The following is an 18,601-nucleotide window of genomic DNA, read 5'->3' as shown; positions in this document are numbered from 1 at the left end:
TTGTGGTCCTCAGCTCAGGGAGGCACCAGTCAGGTGAAAGCCGTCTGTTTTTATCCTGCTGGAACATGAGGGAGCTTTCTTGCTCAGTCTTACTTAAGAGTACAGCTGCCAGGCTGCCCTGGTGTTGGGCTGGAGCAACGTAAGCCTAGGTGAACACAGAGGCTATAGACATGCCTCTCGCCAGACATGAGAGGGTGAGCTAACTGGCTCCCTGCTCCCTAGGGGCCACTGCTTCTCAGTCCCCACGTGGCCTGAGTTTAAAAGGTCTTAGTGTTGGGCCCAAGAGGATGCTTTTTCTGCACAGCTGGAGAAACTGTGCCCTGCGGCTTCCTGGTGCGACATCTTACCCAGAGCTTAAAGCCACTCTCTGGCTTATACCTTTGGAAGGAGTCTTCACATTAATCTTTGAGCAGGATCATGAGTCTACAGCCTTTCTCACTTATGAAAAACCCGTACCTGGAGTTGGAGAACATGGAAGGCATAGAATCTGGCCTCAAAGAACTTGGTTTGGGGCAGGAGCAGGATGTAAAAGAATACACTAATCCAGAAATGAGTCAGCCAAGGAAGAAACAGAAGGAACAATGAAAGAGTCCTTTTTCCTGTACATTGTGGTAACAATACTACATGTTGGACTCTGTGTGTGTGTGTGTGTGTGTGTGTGTGTGTGTGTGTGTGTGTGTGTGTGTGTTAGGTATTTGTTATACATAGTATGCATGGTGTCTGTATTTGTGTGAGTGCGGTTTGTAATGCATGTGGTATGTGGTGTGTGTGTGTGTGTGTGTGTGTGTGTGTGTTGTGTGTTGTGTGTTGTGTATGGTGTGTGCCAATGTCCTCTCACGGTTCTGGAGGATGAGAAGTCCTGGAGCAAGGGTCTTCTTAGGATCATCATCATGAGACAGAAGGGCAAGAGAACATTTTCCTGTCAGAAAGAAATCAGCCAAACTCATTCATTTTAGCAGGAACCCATTCCAGTGACTAAATAAATAAATAAAATAAAACAAACCCACAAAAACAACAAAACAAAAACAAGAAGCAAAACCTCCCAACTGCACCATGAATCCAGTTGTGAGAGCAGAGACCTCCTGCCCTAAGCACCTTACACGTCCTACTTTGTAGAACTGAATGATGATAGCAGTTGAATTTCACAAGAATTGTACCAGGGGAACTTTCAAACCATGGCAGAAAAGAAGGGAGAGGGAGAGTTGAGGGCGACCTGAGATGGGGTGGGGGGAGGGCTCCTCTCTGTCCTCAGTGAGCCATCAATGCTCTGGGAAGGCTGACAAGAGAATCAAGAGTGGCTGTGAACCCTGTCCCAGCTGGTTGGTACCGGTTCACCCTATTCATCCACGGTCCATTTGCCTTCAGCTAGGTCTGCCTAGTTCTAGTGCCTTAACCTGTGAACTTGCAGCCAGTGCTTGTACTTGTGTTAACTCCTTTTTGTGGCCTTCCCTGCACTAGGCTTTTCAAGACAGCTTTGTAAGAAAGGAGATAAAACTGAAAGAAGAGGAAGAGGAGAAACCTTTTTTGTCAATCTGAGAAAAGGTCAGAGGTGGCTACTCTGCTTTTTTTTTCTGTTAATGGAGTCTGTCTTGTCAACTACTTCCCGCCTCCCCCCTTGCCCCCTTGAGACTGGCTATTGGTTGTATAGCTGAGGGTAGCTTTGAACTTCTGATCCTCCGCCTTCATCGCTCAAGTGCTGGGATGTGTGCCAGAAAGCCTGGTTTATGGAGTGCCAGAGACTGAGTCCAGGTCTCCATGCATGCCGGGCAACAACTGTACCAACTGAACTGCATTCCAGCCCCTAATATTTTTAATATTAGCAGATGCTGGGGACTCTGGGTGGATTAAAAAAAAATCCTGGGTCTCAGCCCATACAGAGTTTTCAGCCTATTGGGGAAAGCAGGTCTCATACAACTGAGTGTGTGATTACAAACTTAAGCCAAGTGCTCCAACTCGATTAGGAAACACGAAGGGAGAGGATCTCATGTGGTCTGAAGGGTGAGCTAGAGCTTCCTGAAGAAAGGGGGCCTTCGTCTGTGATGTGAAAACAAAGCAGGTGAGGGAAGGGCACCTGTCAGAAGATGTGAGAGCTTGTGCAAAGGCCCTGTGGTGGAAAGAAGCACGTCCTTTTAGAAGGACCAAGGACTGCGTTACCTGAAGTACAGAGAACCAGCTAGGCGAGGCTGGAGAGACAGACAGGGACAGAGTGCATTGACTTTCATGGACATCACAGGAATGTGGGTTGTCAAGAGGAATGGGAAACCAGTAGTGTGTTTGAGGCCCAGAAAGGATGGGGACATAGTAGAATAAGATTTGCACTTCAAAAAGATGTCTCTAGCTGTTCAGCAGAGAACAGATGGGCGAGTGCCAAGAATGTTAAATGGGTCATCTGTCCCTTGCTGTCTCCTGTCTCCCATTTTAGTGAGCAGAAGCCTATAGAATGTGCTGGAGTTTTATGAAGGGAGATGCATATCTAAATTCTCATCACCGGGCATTCAGCCTCAGCTCAGAGCTCACAGAAATAAGCTGGAGCCCTTGAATTGGCTCTCTCCTAACAGAGTGAGCAGCCAGTCAAGCTCTTGTGGCTGCTTTGGCCATCGTTAGCCAAGTACTTTGACGCCTATGGGGACCCTGAAAGCAGGACATGTGCCCCAGCCTCCAGGAGACCAGATGTCAGGAGGGGAAGCTGCTGAGAGGATTAGCAGGGCTGGGAGGAAGCTGATAGCTGATGAAGAACTACAGGGGAGCCAGGCATTACTCAGGGTGTCCTAAGCACATGGTGGTCTGTATTCTAGGCAACTCATGTCTGTCAACATAAACACTAGCCCTGGATGGCCACTTGCTGTAAACTCCTCTCCACTGGGTTAGTGACTCTGCAGTCACTCATATTCCAGCATGCTCCTGTCCAAGAAAGTGTCATGTCTAGCCTTGGGCCATGACACCTTGTTTTCATTTATTGTATTTTCCTACAAGTATACTCCGAGGTTCAACATTTCCCTGTAAAAAGCCAGACGGGTGGCGTATATCTGTAATCCCAGTACATGAGAAGCTAAGGCAGGAAAATGATAGATCTGAGTCCAGGCTAGGCTACAAAGAGAGACTCTTTCTCAAAAGAAAAAGAAAAAAACAAACGACTAAACCAAACCAACCATTCTCCTTCCTTAAGCTTGCTGCTGCTTGCAGGAAGCTAGGCTAGGTAACCAATTTTGTCCTTCGAAGGCAGGAGGAAACAGGCACTAAGAGATGATGGGCCCGTGTGACCGGCTTCACCAGGAATGCTCTCAATGGAAGCCTGTGTGATTATAATCATGCTCTCTTTCATTCCGAAAATTATTCCAGTGTGACAAATGAATGACGTGGTCACTCCAACAATGTGCATGGCTTTAAAGAGGTGCACGAGTTTGTTTTTTGTTTTTTTGTTTGTTTGTTTCTTTGTTTTTTAAGAATTCAGGAGGCATCACAGAATAAGTAACATATAAGCTGAGTTCTTACAGAATGAACAGCTATGAGCGTGTGGGAAGAGCAGACCCAGCCTGGGAACACAGGCTCGGTAGAATCAGGGAGCAGAGGCTATATAGAAAGGGAAGAATGTATTTGAGCCCTAACCTAGACCAGGGTCAGCAGACCTGCAAAGGCTTAGACAGTAATTATTCTAGGGCTTCTCACTCTTGCAATTTTTCAGCTCTGTATTTGCCTCAACGACTGGGTGTAGCTATGACCTGTAGTAGGAAGCAGTCATAGTTAACAAATGGGTGAGGTGAGATTCAAATAAAACTATGTTCACAAAAACAATCAGTCTCTGGTTTGGCCTGGAAGTGTACACTTTGGCCTATTTGGCCATCTTAGTCCTGGCGGTCATTAACAAGAATATACATTTCCCAGTTCTAGAGGCCGGAAGTTCAAGACCAAAGTGTCTGCCGATTCAGTGAGGAGTCACTCTGTAGATAATGCTCACTTGATTGGAAGAACCAGGGAGTGTCTGTTAACCTTGTATATAGGCATGATCCCACCCATGAGGGTGGGGCCCTTGTGTCTCCCTACAAGTCCCTGCCTTTTCATGTCGCCACTGTGGGATGAGGTTTCACCATGAATTGCACAGGGCATACTGAGACCCTACCATGGCAGTGTAACCTGCCAGCTCCACCCGGTTGGCACCTGAAGGAGAATCGTAAGAAATAAAAACCTGAAAGTTAGGTACAGGCTGTGTTACAAAAGATTTCAAACATGTATGTGCTCAAGATGTGCCTTATTTTCAATGAGGGCATGGGACTAGGTCATCATTGGAGGACCTACGATTTGATACTGGTGTTTAGAGGACACTGGAGGGAAGCAGCAAGCTGCAGAGGGAGTGGAACTGACTGGTTTGGGGTTGAGCCCTGCCCTCCCTTGGTGACACTTGAGGCTGCTGGTTTTCATCCCTGAGGAATGTTGCTTTAATTCCACATTTGCCTCCTGTCCCTACCCTCTAAGGGTGCAGAACACCTTTTCTGATGGATGCACACGGTGGATGCTTGGTGGCAGGGCTTTAAGAAGCACTAGCTATCTCTTGTCTCCTGTGTGCACCCCTCTGGAGTGGTCATCTTTCTAGTGAACATCCCAGTAGACAAACGTGAGATTTCTTCCACAGTGCAGGAAGCTCAGCTTCCCAAGAGTCTCGGAACAAAAATGTCCTGTCTATGCCTGGAGGTCCTGACCTAGGAAAGTATTCTGGCCCCCTTTCACAGGACTTTAATCTCCCTATGTTGGTGCCGTTTGTGGCTGTGACCTCCTCTTCTTCTTCCCCAAGCAACGCTGTGGCATATGTTCATGCCTAGACTTGGACATGAAATTTAAGGAGACAGTCAAAACTCAGTAAATCAAGTGAAATAATATTTTAATGCAATTGTTTTTAAAACGAAAATTAAAAATTAATGACACAAATGCACGGCGGGCAAGCTCTCAGAAATTGACATATGTGTACGTGTTTATGGGACACAATGTGGTATTTTGATACAAGTATACATGAAGAGGGGAGAGTACTACAGATTTCCCTTTAGCCTCAGCGAGAGTGGGCGAGATGTGGCCACTGTTGCAGTCCTTGCTCCATTCCTCCAGTTGTGGTGACTCGAACTTTGTGCCCCAGGCAAGCACTTCTCCTTCCTGCCCTTAGTCCATAGCCTGAGGAGATGCCAGAGGGGCCCCTGAGCCGAGGAGAAGGAATGTGTTAAACTGTGCACAGAGAGAAGTAGAAACTTCCCCTTCTTATTCCAGCAGGGAAGGTCTCCCTTGTCTATTCTCTCCTCTCTAGTCTAGCAGACATCTTGCCCCCAGGCCTGTTTCCCTATAGATTCCTTCTTTTCTCCTTTCAGCTGAAGTTTATAGTTCTTGGTCTCTCCGATTCTGGTCTATTTTCTCATTTTAAAGTTACTGGAAGGACTTTTTTTTTCTTTTTAAAAATTAGCATTTGTTAATATTTGGGTTTTGGAGGCGCCGGTGATCAAAGCCAGGGCCTCACACATTCTAAGCAAGCATTCTACTTCCTCCCTTGCTAGTATATAGTTATACAAAATGGGGGCGTTAGCCAATTGAAGCTATGTATGGGAGGCTGAGCTTAGAGATTACAAATCCAAGGGCTGCCTAGGCTAATTCAAAGCTAGCCTGGGCAACATAGTGAGACCAAGTTTCCCTCTTCTTCCTCCTCCTTCTTTGAGACAGAGTCTTACTGTGTATCCCTGGCTGTCCTGGAACTTGCCATACAGACCATGGCTGGCCTTGAACTCACAGGGGCCTGCCTGCCTCTGCCTCCCAAGTGCTGAAATTTCAGGCTTTCACCCATCACTCTAGGCTAGATCTCAGCATTTAAAAGAAGCAAAGAGAGAGCTGGGGATGTAGTCCATTGGCCAGCGGTTTGCCTTAGAATGTGTGAGGCTCTGGGTTCAGTCCTGGTAGGGAAAACACAGCAGCAGGACCTGGGAGCTAAGAGCTTATGTCTTTAACCAAAGGACAAAGCAGAAAAGGCCAATCTGCCCCATCAACTGAAGACTGAGAATTAAGTGTCCAAGACTATGAGGGGCATTCCTCATTCAAACCACCACACCCACCCATCCCCTCGCTCCTGTGATCTCACCCCTCCCCCTCACTAGCCTGCCCTCCCACTCCCATACAGTCTCAGCGAGGGCCTGCAGAGTCTAACACTCACTCTCCTTCCTTTACCTTTCTTTTGCCTGTGTTGTCATCTGACTTGGTCTTTTATTTATAGACCTCATTTGTCGTCTTGTGATTGTCTTCACTGTTGCCACCTCTCTCCCAACCAAGTACAAGCCTCATAAATGCTGGGCTTTTTGATCACTTCATGTCACGTCCTAAACAGTTCCTCACACAAAGCAGGCCCTCAGCAAACCCCTGTCGAGTAAGGGCGTATTAGCTTAGTTCCTTTCTTGACCCTCTAATAACCAAAAACGGGTGTGACCTTTTCCCTAAAGGAAGAACCATTTTCCCAGGGCCCTTATCCTAAGCCACCTACAATTCAATTATTATTCAACCAATATGGCCTATATAATAAGAAAATAATTTGTTAGTGCAAACTCTAGGGCTTACACAGTCTTGTGTGACTGTTTTAAACGGGGAATGACTCCATGGAAGTTGAATCAATGCTGATTCTTTTTGTGACCTTAACCAAGACAATGAGGTCTCAGTTTTGATTTCCCTGTCTTGTTTCCTGGAAGTGTTGATCGTAGCACTGCCACCCTTCCAGCTACTCACCACTTAGACCTAAAGCCCATGGATGTGACTGGACATACTCTGGAATGCAGAGGTGGTCTAGAGAGTATGGAGGTATGGGAAGTCTTACTAATGTGGTGAGGTCATGGTGGAAGTGACCAGCCACTTCTCACCTTATTGACAGAAGGAGACACCAGGGCCCAGAGCAGTGTAGTGTTCATACATGCTAATCCTGATGCCATTTCTGGCCTCTTTGAGGTTTCATGTGCTCATGCTACAAGAACAGGAATCCTGGGCTCTACTTGAGCCCAAGTCAAAATTCTCCATGGTTGAAAGAGAATTCCTGGTTGTCAGGTCCTTCTGAGTCCAGCCCTTTGCCAGCAGCCTGGGGAGGAAGGTGTTTTAAATGTATCCCTTCTCCATCCCTTCTATTACTGAGCGACATCTAATCAGCGCTTTATGGACATTTCTTTCCTTTTCTTTTTATCCTTCCTCTACTCTCCTCAGAGGAGGTTACTGTGGAGGCTCTGGGTATAAATCTTCCTGAGTGGCCCTGTGCCTTGGGCAGCAGGTCATCTGGTTGGCACCAGCTCCTGTAAAGTGTGATCACTCACACTTGGCCTGAGTCAGGCGGGCCAAGGAGGCACAGAGAGATTAATCTCTTCAATGACACGATTCCTGTGCATTCCTTAATGACTGAAATTTCTTGTGTAGGGAAAATTGCAGTTTTCCCTAGAGGGCATAGAAGGGAAAGCCAGGGCTTAGCAAGTGGGCATTTGTGTGGGCAGCAGGTGGGCATGCGTGTAGATAGCAAGTGAGTGTATGCATGGGCATCAAGTGGGCATTTGTGTGGGCAGGTGTGTGTGCACATGGGCAGAAGGTGAACAAGTATGTGGGCATGCATGTGGGCAGCAAGTGGGTATGCATGTGGGCAGAAGGTGAACATGTAAGTGGGCATGCGTGTAGGCTGTACCCCTTGCTTGGAGTCCTTTGCCCTTTTGTTGTGTGTGCATGACAATGAGCATGAATCAGAATCTTTGTGTTTATGTTTGGAGAGAGAAAGAGAGAGGAAAAAAAATAAAGAAAACCTCTCTCTCTCTCTCTCTCTCTCTCTCTCTCTCTGTGTGTGTGTGTGTGTGTGTGTGTGTGTGTGTGTGTGTGTATGTGTGTGTGTGTGTGTATGCATGTGCGCCTGCGTACATGCGTACACGTGCATGGGAGCTGTCCTTATCATTGACATTGTGACTATGTGTAGATCAATGTGTGTGTCTTTAAATATATACATTTCTTTTTTTTCTGCATAAATTATTTCATGTAAAGGCCATCCAGAGATCAGTTTCTGGCATCCCTTTTCAATAAAGCAATATTATCAGAGCTTGGTCCCAAAACTAGTCCCTGGAGAGGCTTTCCCTACATTCTTTGTCAAACGAAATGTCACGGACTCACCAAATGACGAGAAGAAAAATTCTTGTTTATTTCCCAAGTGAGGTAGATAGGAAGCTCTGTTTCTTGACATCTTTTCCCTACTAGGTGGGCAGGTGGACAGGTGAACAGAGGGGCGAGTGGGCAGGTGCATAAAGGCGTAGGTGGATAGAGGGGCATGTGTGCAGGTGAATAGGTAGACAGAGGGGTGGGTGGGCAGGTGGACAGGTAGACAAAGGGGCAGGTGGCTAGGTGGTCTGGTGGACAGAGGAGCAGGTAGGCAGGTGGACAGAGACAGGTGGGCAGGTAGACAGAGGGGCAGGTGGGTAGGTGAACAGAGAGGCAGGTGGACAGCTGAACAGAGGGGTATGTGTACAGGTGGACAGAGAGGCAGGTGGATAGAGGGGCAGGTGGGTAGGTGGACAGAGTGGCAGGTGGGCAGGTGGACAGAGGGGCAGGTGTGTGGGTGGGCAGGTGGTCTTTAATCTCGTTTATAACATGAATCATTAGAGTGTAAAATAGCAACCAAATCTAAAAATATACGTACAAGTGACTTACAGAAACACATTGAGAGAATTACCAAGTCAGATGCAGGCAGTGATGATTGGCAAATTCAGATTATTGCATGAGCAATGCATCTCTGGAATTTAATACTCCCTTTCCTACTTCCGTTAAACAGGTTGACTCTGAAAAATACATAATTGGTACAAGAAAACCATTTCAAGAATTGAGATTTAGAAACCTAAATCGAAGAGCAGCAATGGTAACGAAGCAATACAAACCCAGTAATTTTAGGTTATGTCACTTCTAGACTAAAACAAAAATCACCTGTGTGGTCAACGTAACTATTAGACAGGGCAAATAGTGAAAGATTACAAATGTGAGGAGCTGACTCTTGAAAGATGGTGTTTTGTTTTGTTTTGTTTTTTACTAAACTATGTCTAAACATACCCTTACTCCCCACTGAACACACGTGGATGTGTATATGCAGCAAATACCATAGCATCCGCAGACACACCCCGTGAGCTAGGCATTCCTATTTACAGAAATAGGAAAGTTTATTACATTATGGTGGAGCTTGTTCAGGTTAACACAAGGAGGAAGGGCAAGACCTGGCATTGAATCTACGTTTGACTGGCATCACCTCTCTGTGCCAGTTTTCTCACACTCAGGGAGTGCAGAAAGCATGTGAACTCATCCTTAGTCAAAAGCGCTCAATTCTGGGACATCGGGAAATATGGAGAATAGCAGTGTCTTCGGCGATGAATGCTAATAACTAAGTTGGCGAACTCTTCACTGAAATATTCCAGCGTTGATCTGAGTTAATATTTTCTAGTACTGTCTTCTCTCAGTGTGACAAGAATGATAGTTTGGAAGATCTACACAGGGTCACCTAGGTGTGCACAGAGGGAGTACAAGAGAGACCCAGGTTCATGATGATGCTGTTAAAGAGATTTTATTTAACTTAAAAGAGCTGAAGTTCTAGAAGATACAGTAAGGTAAAGGGTCCACGATAGACAGACAGACGGACGGACGGACAGACGGGCAGGTGGGCGGGTGGATGGATGGAAGGGAGGGAGGGAAGGTGGGAGGGAGGGATAGATGGATGAAGCAGATCTTCAGCTGTGAAGGAATTAGTTTGGAACTAGCCATAGGGATTGGCAGGTACTGGAGGTTGAAAGACAGGAAGCACCGGATTCTTTACTAGGAAACAGGGTATACAAGCTGGTGTATGTACTAGACATTGGGTGTTGGATAGCGGCAGCCTCTCTCGGCTGGTTCAAAGATTCAAGTCCAGAAGTATTGGGGCTTGGGTCAGAGGAGATGGTCCACGCTGAGAATGAAGGGCAAGAGCTTAAAATATCTAGAGTTTCAACTTCTTGGTGTTGGAAAGCTGCTGGGGTCTGCCCAGAAGAGACACAGTGCCATAGGGTTTCTATTCCTGTACAAACATCATGACCAAGAAGCAAGTTGGGGAGGAAAGGGTTTCTTCAGCTCACACTTCCACATTGCTGTTCATTACCAAAGGAAGTCAGGACTGGAACTCAAGCAGATCAGGAAGCAGGAGCTGATGCAGAGGTCATGGAGGGATGTTACTTGATGGCTTGCTTCCCCTTCCTTGCTCAGCTTGCTTTCTTATAGAACCCAGGACCGCCAGCCCCGGGATAGCACCACCCACAATGGGCTGGGTCCTCCACTTGACCACTAATTGAGAAAATGCCTTACAGCTGGGTCTCATGGAGGCATTTCCTCAAGGGAGGCTCCTTTCTCTGTGATAACTCCAGCTTGTGTCAAGTTGACACACAGGACCAGCCAGTACACACGGTGAGTCGAATATGATACAAACTCCCAAGGAGCATGTCTGCTCCCAGATTACAATCCGGGCTCTTGGAAGGCGGCCTCCTTGCTCTTGGTTTAGTCTAGGCTTTCCTTAGGGTGACAGTTCAGGTTTAATTAATGATCAAGAATCCTCAGAGAATGGACGGAAACGTCGTATTTTCAAGCCCAGCCTCTTGTCTGTAGAAGACAATGAGGCCAATGACAAGGATGATGCTGCAGCCAATGTCAGACTGGAGGAAGACTGTGATGTCCGCCGTGACAACACACATGTGGCAGACCCAGAACGAGCTGCTGTACTTCCTTAGCTTGCACATCTCCACACAGGGAAGGAAGGAGGCCAGAGACTACAGATGCCTGCTGGGGAATTGCAGCGTGGACATTGTAAGCAAACTACGTTGTCACAGCTCTGCTGAAGTGGACTGCAGGTTGAGTGCAGACTCTTTCAGGGTGTGTGGACCACGTGGACAAAGAACTCAGCTCCTTTTGGTACTCCCATACTCCAGGGTGGAGGAATTTCCCTAAGTAGAGGGGGTAGGCCCTCACTTTGGGCCTCCGAACTGAGATTCTAGTGGCTATCTATATTACTTCCCTGCTTATCTACAAAACACTGCAAAATTGGTAAAGGCATTTTTGGGGGGCAGTCGCCCTCCTAGTCAGAGGAAGCCCAGATAAGGTGAACTTGGGCATCGAGATGGGACCCAGTGCAACTAAGGAGATAGAAGTCGCACTCCATTGTTTGGAGAGGTAGTAGGGATGAAAGGGGTTTTATCTTCAAATGGAAACTCTGATTCCATCCTTCCTCGTCTCCTTAAACATCTGTATCTTCACATCGGGTCCCACAGGCCTCCGTTCTCTGGGCGTCCGTCCTTCAGTCTGCCTCCATGACTCAGCCCTGACTTTCAGGTTGTTTGTCCAGCTCCAGCTCGGGGTCAGACAGTATTGTCCCAGGCTGTCTGTAAAGGAGGAAGACTTTGAATAGCGAAGAATAGCATGGTGGGGATCTTTGCCCTGTGGAACAGGAACACGCTGGTCGCTGAGGTAGGCGTTAGGAAGGATGGCTGCCACGTATCTGCAGCTTCTTTCTCCCTTCCATCCTGTTACTGTCTTTCATCTTCCTCCGAGCTTTCTGACATGTGAGCTGCCCTTCTTACACTCAGAGGAATCACTGTCAGTGACAGAGAGGAGATTACAGGCTATATTTCTGCCTCCGAGCTTCCTGTGGGCGGCCAGGGAAACAAGTGGAGATAGCTGCTTGTCAATTCTGGGAACGGAGAAATCTATGTATATTGTAGCCCCGAAGCAGTGTCCCCCGCAGGGGCATGCTGGTGTCACCTCTGATCATTCTTCCTCTCGCTAATGTGCATTTTATTAATCCCAGAGTGGAGCGGGAGGCCAGTGGGCTTCTTTTGACTAATGCTGGTCTGAATCCCATCCGAGGACCCCCCCCCCCGCATCACCTGAGGGTGGGTGGGGATATAGCCAGGGCTGAAATCAGGAGCCTGGGACTGCAGCAGGACCTCAGGAGGGAGCTCTTCCCCACTTGCACACACATTCTCTCCAGGGCCACAAAGAGCATGGTGAGAGGCTGAGGCTGAGGGACATTGGAAACAGGCAGGGCTTCTTACCTTGCCTAGCTCTGGACCTAGCCCTGACCCTGACCTCATCTCTCTGTACTTGACAGAGGAGAGGATGGTGAAGCAGCAGCCAGGAGCATTGTCAAACACACACATGGCAGTTTATGGTACTTCCTCAGGACAGGAAAAGAAGGTTGGAGGGGAAAGAGGAAAAGGAGAGGTTGGAGATTGATTGATTGACTCATCTTTAGGCTCAGGCCCAGGCACATGGTAGATTCTTAATACATAGACTAAATTGAAGCAATTTGCACCTTTGCAGAAGAGGAGAGGGGGTATCATAAACGGCACCTCACAACAGTTCTCCCATCTGCCATGCTAGCCTCAGAGACACAGAAAACGAGACAGGGCAGTTGATGTTGGCCAGACTCTAGGAATGGCCCTCTAGACATGTCCACCTCTGCCTTCCCCTCTCTCTGAGGAAAAGAACATCAAGTTAGCACTGCCAACCGCAAGTGTTCTCTTTGCATTGGTGAGACACACAAGAACAAAGAGGTCAGGATAGGGAGGTGCTAGAAGATTGGGCAAAAGCACACCCGTGTCTGAGTTCCCTAAGCCTCATTAGCTACATGTATAAATGGGAACAACTACTTGGCAAGGAAAAAGGTGTTTCTCATATGCTGCTAGTAGGACAGGACTAGGAATGACACTCCTGTTGGGATTCTGTGGAAGTTCTTTAAACAAATTCGTCTTCGGACTTGGCAACTTGGTAACTTGGTAATTCCACATAAAACTTGCCCCAGGAAAACGATCAGGTCTTGGGTATAGGTCAGCCACCAAGAATGACCGCTACCTGTTGGTGATAGCAAAACTGGAAATAATCTAAGTAAAATAAAAATTTAACTGGATAATTATAGCATGTCGATAAAGTGTAATGTCATACAGCTATTAAAATAATGGATTCCAGTTGGCAGTTGCTGCACTCACCATTAAGCCCAGCACTCAGGAAGCAGAGGCAAGTGAATCTCTGAGTTCAAGGCTAGCATGGCCTACAGAGCAAATTCCAGGACAGTTAGAGCTACACAGAGAGAAATCCTGTCTTGAAAACAACAAAAACAGCAAAATAATGATGTTGACGATTGACAATGATGATATATGTGCACTATACTGCCAAATACTAAGTTGTGTGCACTATATGGTACTATTTTAAGAAGCAAGCATTTTACTTCAAATATCAGGCATACCCATCACATTACAATAATAACTTTACTCCTCTTATTTATGTATGTATTTCTATACGTATATGTGTTTCGTTGAAGGTAATAAAATATTACTTCTAAGATTAGCTTTAAGAACTAAATAAGGGGACTGGAGAGATGGCTCAGTGGTTAAGAGCACTGACTGCTCTTCCAGAGGTCCTCAGTTCAATTCTCAGCAACCACATGGTGGCTCACAACCATCTGTCATGGGATCCGATGCCCTCTTCTGGTGTGTCTGAAGAGAGCAACAGTGTACTCATAAAATACATAAATTTTTAAAAAAGAATTAAATAAGGTATTTCCTATGGAAGTAATTTAGAGACTGAAAAGGTATAAGATGTGCTACTGGCTTTGAGAGGTTCACAGTTTGGAAAGAGATGACAGAAATGTAAAACAACCATTGATGGGAGAGTACAGCAAGCGCTTCCATAGACAAGTAGCATGTCACTTAGAAACACAGAGGAAGAAAAACTCCTTTGGCCAACCACCTGATTGAGATAAACACAAGAATGGATAGGGTCTTGTCAGGTAGAAATATAGAAGAGGAGTATTGAGAGACTGGGAATCTGTGGGCCAGGTGTGGCACAGGAGAGTGGTCATGACTGAGTGGAGAGTAGTGGACCCCTGGGTATGCGGACGAGGATGAATGTAAAAAGACAGGGTCCCATGTTGTCACTGGACTCCTGAGTGTCTCCCACAGCAAGATACCTTTGGGCATACGAGTGGTGACCCAGCTGTAAGCCCATGAAAAGCCATGAATGCTCACTGCTTATAGATAAGTATGGATGCCTTGAAGGCTGATGGTCTGTGCCAGGAGGGACTGTAACAACTGTGGCCAGGGAGGATGGTCCTATCCAGGATGTGGCCCTAGGAGTGGAAAGGAGTGAAGGTGATCTTTATCTCTCATGAGGAAGAGATGAGAAGGAACCACATCAGGGAGTGAAAATTCTGTGTATCTTGGAGAAGAGGACTCAGACATGCCTCCCAGGTTTGCAGCCCTGGGCTTACTACAGAGTTCATGGACAAGGTTACATGGAGGCAGAGCAGGGCGAGGGAATGAAAAGGGTGATTTGGTAGCAACAGTGCCCCGTTCTCCAATGGTGCTGATTTCTCTGGCCTGTCTGAATGGCTCTCCTGGTGCTCAGAGGGACCTGTAAATGGGTCTCAGTATTTATCACTTCTTGAGAGGACTGTGGGGTATGAAGAAGGCAGGGAGGTTGTTTTAACCCAGAGGGCGTTTGTAACTGGAGATGCCCAGGCTACCTGTTCTCCTTTGGAACATCTCTCGAACACATCCTATTCGAGCATGCCCTGCCTTCCTTGCAACTGGGAATTCGGACGTCCATCAGGATGCTGGATTTTGCCTGTCTGCCACCCTCACCTCCCCAGCAATGTGACATGTACATACACACACACACACACACACACACACACACACACGGTGGGGGCAGGGTTGGGGAGCTTTGTTGTGCAGGCAGATGTCTAGTTTCTACTTCCCTGCTGCAGCCCCAGCCTGGGCTGCTTGTCCCCACTCCTGCTGTTATGCCACTAGTTAATTACATTTGTTACTGAGGTGCAAATGTGTTTTTACTAAGTTGGTCTTAACTAGGAAGGGGCTGCTGATATTACAGATGACAATGTCCTCGGGGACAGGGCTAGGGCTCTTGGCTAAAGGAAGTAGCCCCTGCTGAGAGTAGCCCCTGCTCCATCCTGGCACCTAGCAGAGCCTCCTTGGAGTCAAATTAGCAAGTCCTCCGTAGGAGAAGGTGATGCAGTGATTGGGATGGACCTGTCAAGACAAAAATGGCAAGGCTGACCACCAAGACTCTGCCTTGGACACGGTTCATTTCAAATATTGCGAAAATTAATTCACAGAATTAATTCACTTGAACCTAAAAATAATGTTTAGAGGCAGGCAGCCAAGGCTCCATTTAGGCGTCAGGTTGTCTTTCTTTGGTTCTAGTCTATTACCCTACTGACTTTTCCTCTCCGTTTCCCTGTTTCCCTTACACCCCTCCTGTCTTAACCCAACTGCTGTCCCTTCAGACCCTAACTGAAGCCTGGCGGTCACCACCTGGACCCTGCTCCCTCTTTCTCTGAGTTCCCATCTCACAAGGTGTTGAATGACTCTCCCAGTGTTCAAATTCACTCCTAGAGCCCTTTTACTGCTGAGCAGAAAGCTGTATTCCACCCAAGGTGAGGAAACCAGAAAGGCAGCCACAGGGCAAGTCCAACTGTGACAAAGTCTGGGCTCTACAAAGATTTGGTCATACTGAGGAGAGAGAGTGGAGCAACAATGACACGAGGAACTAGATCCACCATTTCTATAATAGGGCATGTCCTAGGGAGGAGAAACTGGGGTGATAAGCCCAGTCCTCTGTGTGCTGATGCCTCTCCTGAGACCCTCTGTCCCCTTCCTTCTGCAGGTACTCTCCCTGTAGCTGACTAGAAGTGTTTCTGGCCCAGCTGGAAGTGAGAAGAGGGGGCTGAACCCCCTGAAGACCATCCTAGAGGCGGTGGCATCATCCAACAGTAAGGCATGCTTTTCTGTCCTTTGACACATGCTGGACACCGCCCCCTCCCCCGCACATGCCCCCTTCCCCCCACACTGTCCTTCCTTCAGAGTCCCTCTAGCACCACTAGGTTACCTGAGCCGACAATTAGCAAGGACAGCCCTAGACAGCAAGCACTGCTTGTATTTCATGTCTTCCTGACTTCCCTAGCCAGACCTGTACTGTGCTCTATGCACTTTGTGTTCTTTGAGGTGCAGGTGGATGGGTATTGCACACACCCCCATGGTGATGATTATGTGCAAAAGGCACCTGAGAATCCCCTAGGGATGGTGGTGATAAATGCCAGTTCAACAGTCAGAGAATCTGATTCCGTGAAGTAGCTGAGGATGACCCACACATATGTACCCCAAAAGACCTGATAAGCAAGGAGGAACCTGCACCCCAGATGTTTCTGATGGATTAGGAGAAATAGTTCCTTAGACAGTACTAAGTACTTTGAAATAGAAAGCTCCCATTCAAGCTTCCTAGCGGGTGTGAGTTTGGGTTTTGTTGAGGTTTAGTTTTTTTAGGTTTTGCTGTTTATTTGTTTTGTTTTTGTTTTTGATGTGGTTTGGTTTTTGGCTTTCCTTTCAGACCCCACAGGTTTACGTAGCAGTATAGTTAGCAATTTAGAAGCTCGGTTATCCAAAACAACCCCGTTTCTCTTTCCTGTGTGTCATGATTGGGTCTGGATCTGTGATGGTGAGATCCGGTCACAACGCCCAGGGACCTTGTCCAGGATTCATATGTTTTCATGATGTCTCTGGGTCCCTGTAAACCTCACTATCCATCAGCTTTCCTTCTAGGGTTGGTAATTACTGCCACATTGCCCAGAAAAACCTGTTCCCTTGTAAAGGAGGAAGTTGCCAACACAGGCAGTGAATGTGGCACCCTAGATTCCCAGGCAGGTAGTCAGTAGTCACAGACATTCATAGATGACGATATCTGAGAAGTAAAGAGCAGGTAGCCATGACTGTCCCACTCCCCATCTGTAGGCACTGTGGTTCTGATGTAGTAGTGATGAGATCAGAATACTCTACCATGAGCAGGCTTCCACATGAGTCAAGGCAGACCTACATTTTGAGGGGCGATCACCCTGAAGTCGTAGTTGACAGTTCTTTTGGTATTAGGAGCCTGAGTACACAGTACTTGTAGTTCACTGTACACAGAGGCTAAGAGGAGGCTTTGAGGAGTAAGGAGGGGGAAAGGAAAAGATAGAGAGAAAGCCTGGCGCTGGCTTGCAGATATGTTGAGCTAGTTTGAGTGTGTTGCTTCCTAAAGCCAAGTCCAGAGACTTTCTCTGCGACTAAGGTGCCACTGGGGCTCTCCTCGTGGACTGCCTGCTAGAGTCCTGCTCTCTCCTGGCTAAGGCTGTTGCTAGATTCCATATAAGCCAGCCTGTGCCATGTGCCATCTCATGGTTGCTATCGTACAAGGCGATGGCTTGCCTGACTTAGAATTCCTGTGTGGCTGTGTCTCTTGGGAGAACGGGGGCTTCCACCAAGAAGATGGAAGCCAATACAAATCCAAACCCGACCTCTAGCCCCGAATTCCCGGACACAGCGACTCACCACTGAATTTGTTTCTCCAAGTGAGCGGCAGTGCGGTGTGTCCTGGAGACTGAGCACAGTTGACACTACTGCTTGGATGGGTGCGATTGGCAAGGACGATTTTTGTAGCTAATGCTGGAAGTGTGGCAATCAGAGAAGCTGCCAGCTGTCTCACTTAAATTCTTAGCTCTCGCTCTCTTTTTTTAAAATCGTTTTGCTTACATAATCCACCCCCTTTTTATTCTCTAATTCTCTCCTTGCCAAGCTGGCAGCAGAGGGGAAGGGCTGGGGTGGATGGGGTAGCAATTACACATCAGTTTGGGGAGCATTTACATTTTGCAATTACAATTTAAAAATAAGTCTCGTTAATGATCTCCACGTGTAAACGACAAACCTTAACTGACATACATATTCTCCTGGGCCTGCCTGCCTGCCTGCCTCTCTGCCCCGAAAGCTCAATGCAGGCAGAAGTTCCCAGGGAGACACAGAAGAGGCTGTGGAGGCTAGCTCAGATCTAATGGACACTTAGGGCCATTAATGTGTGCCTGAGGTTGGTTAGAGGACAAGGGCGGGGCTCGGGATGTGCAAAGCAAGGACTTCAGTGTCTCTCCTGTATTCATGCTGGGTATTGGCTCATTCTCTGAGATTCAGAGACTTGTGGTCGATCTCTAAGTCCTTAAGAGGTACCATCGATGCTCTAACCTGGGGAAAGGGGGAAACTCCAGGTGCTTCCCAGGAGGGAATTTTCTGAGTAAACCCATGAATTCTAGCTCATTCCTCTGGGCTAGTCAAAGCACCCAGCTGGTTTCCTACTCAGGCTCAAGATAGGAACTGTACACATTCTTTCCTTGATGAGGAAAGACTTGTCGGCACGTTTTGTTTGAAGCCCTGCAGAAACTCATATTTTAAACTGACCCAGCATAGTCTTAGTTCCTAGCTGGCTATTTGTTGGCTACAGGACTTGGGCACGCTCTAGTACTTAGGCCTTTTATCATTGTCCTTTGTCCCCTTGTCCATTCTTCCCCACTCCTTCCTTTCCTCCCTCCCGTCCTCTTTTTCTTTCGTCTTTTTAAGAGAGGGTTTTAGTTATGTGGCTCAGGCTAGCCTCCAACTCACTGTCTCCTTCCGTATCCTCCTGAATGCTGGGGCTACAGATACAGACCCAGCCCATCGGTGTCTATGCAACTGTAACAGAAGCCAATGGGCTC

At 47.4% G+C, this 18,601-nt stretch overlaps 1 protein-coding gene across 14 annotated transcripts in view; it reads left to right on the top strand.

The window, feature by feature from the left end:
* The window catches only part of Pknox2 (PBX/knotted 1 homeobox 2), a 262,954-nt gene that overhangs the window by 152,826 nt on the left and 91,527 nt on the right, over positions 1 to 18,601 (top strand). For 11 of the 14 annotated variants that reach the window (XM_087563649.1, XM_087563655.1, XM_087563652.1 and 8 more), the window contains 1 exon segment: positions 15,718 to 15,823. The exons of 2 other annotated variants lie outside the window; for them this stretch is intronic. The gene's annotated coding sequence lies outside the window, so the exon portion shown is untranslated. 14 annotated transcript variants of the gene reach the window in all.

This window comes from Rattus norvegicus, chromosome 8, assembly GCF_021556685.1.
Source record: "Rattus norvegicus strain SHRSP/BbbUtx chromosome 8, alternate assembly SHRSP_T2T, whole genome shotgun sequence".
In the NCBI taxonomy this organism is placed as follows: Eukaryota; Metazoa; Chordata; class Mammalia; order Rodentia; family Muridae; genus Rattus; species Rattus norvegicus.
Note: the sequence above shows the minus strand (reverse complement) of the source record. Positions and strands in the feature narration are given on the sequence as shown.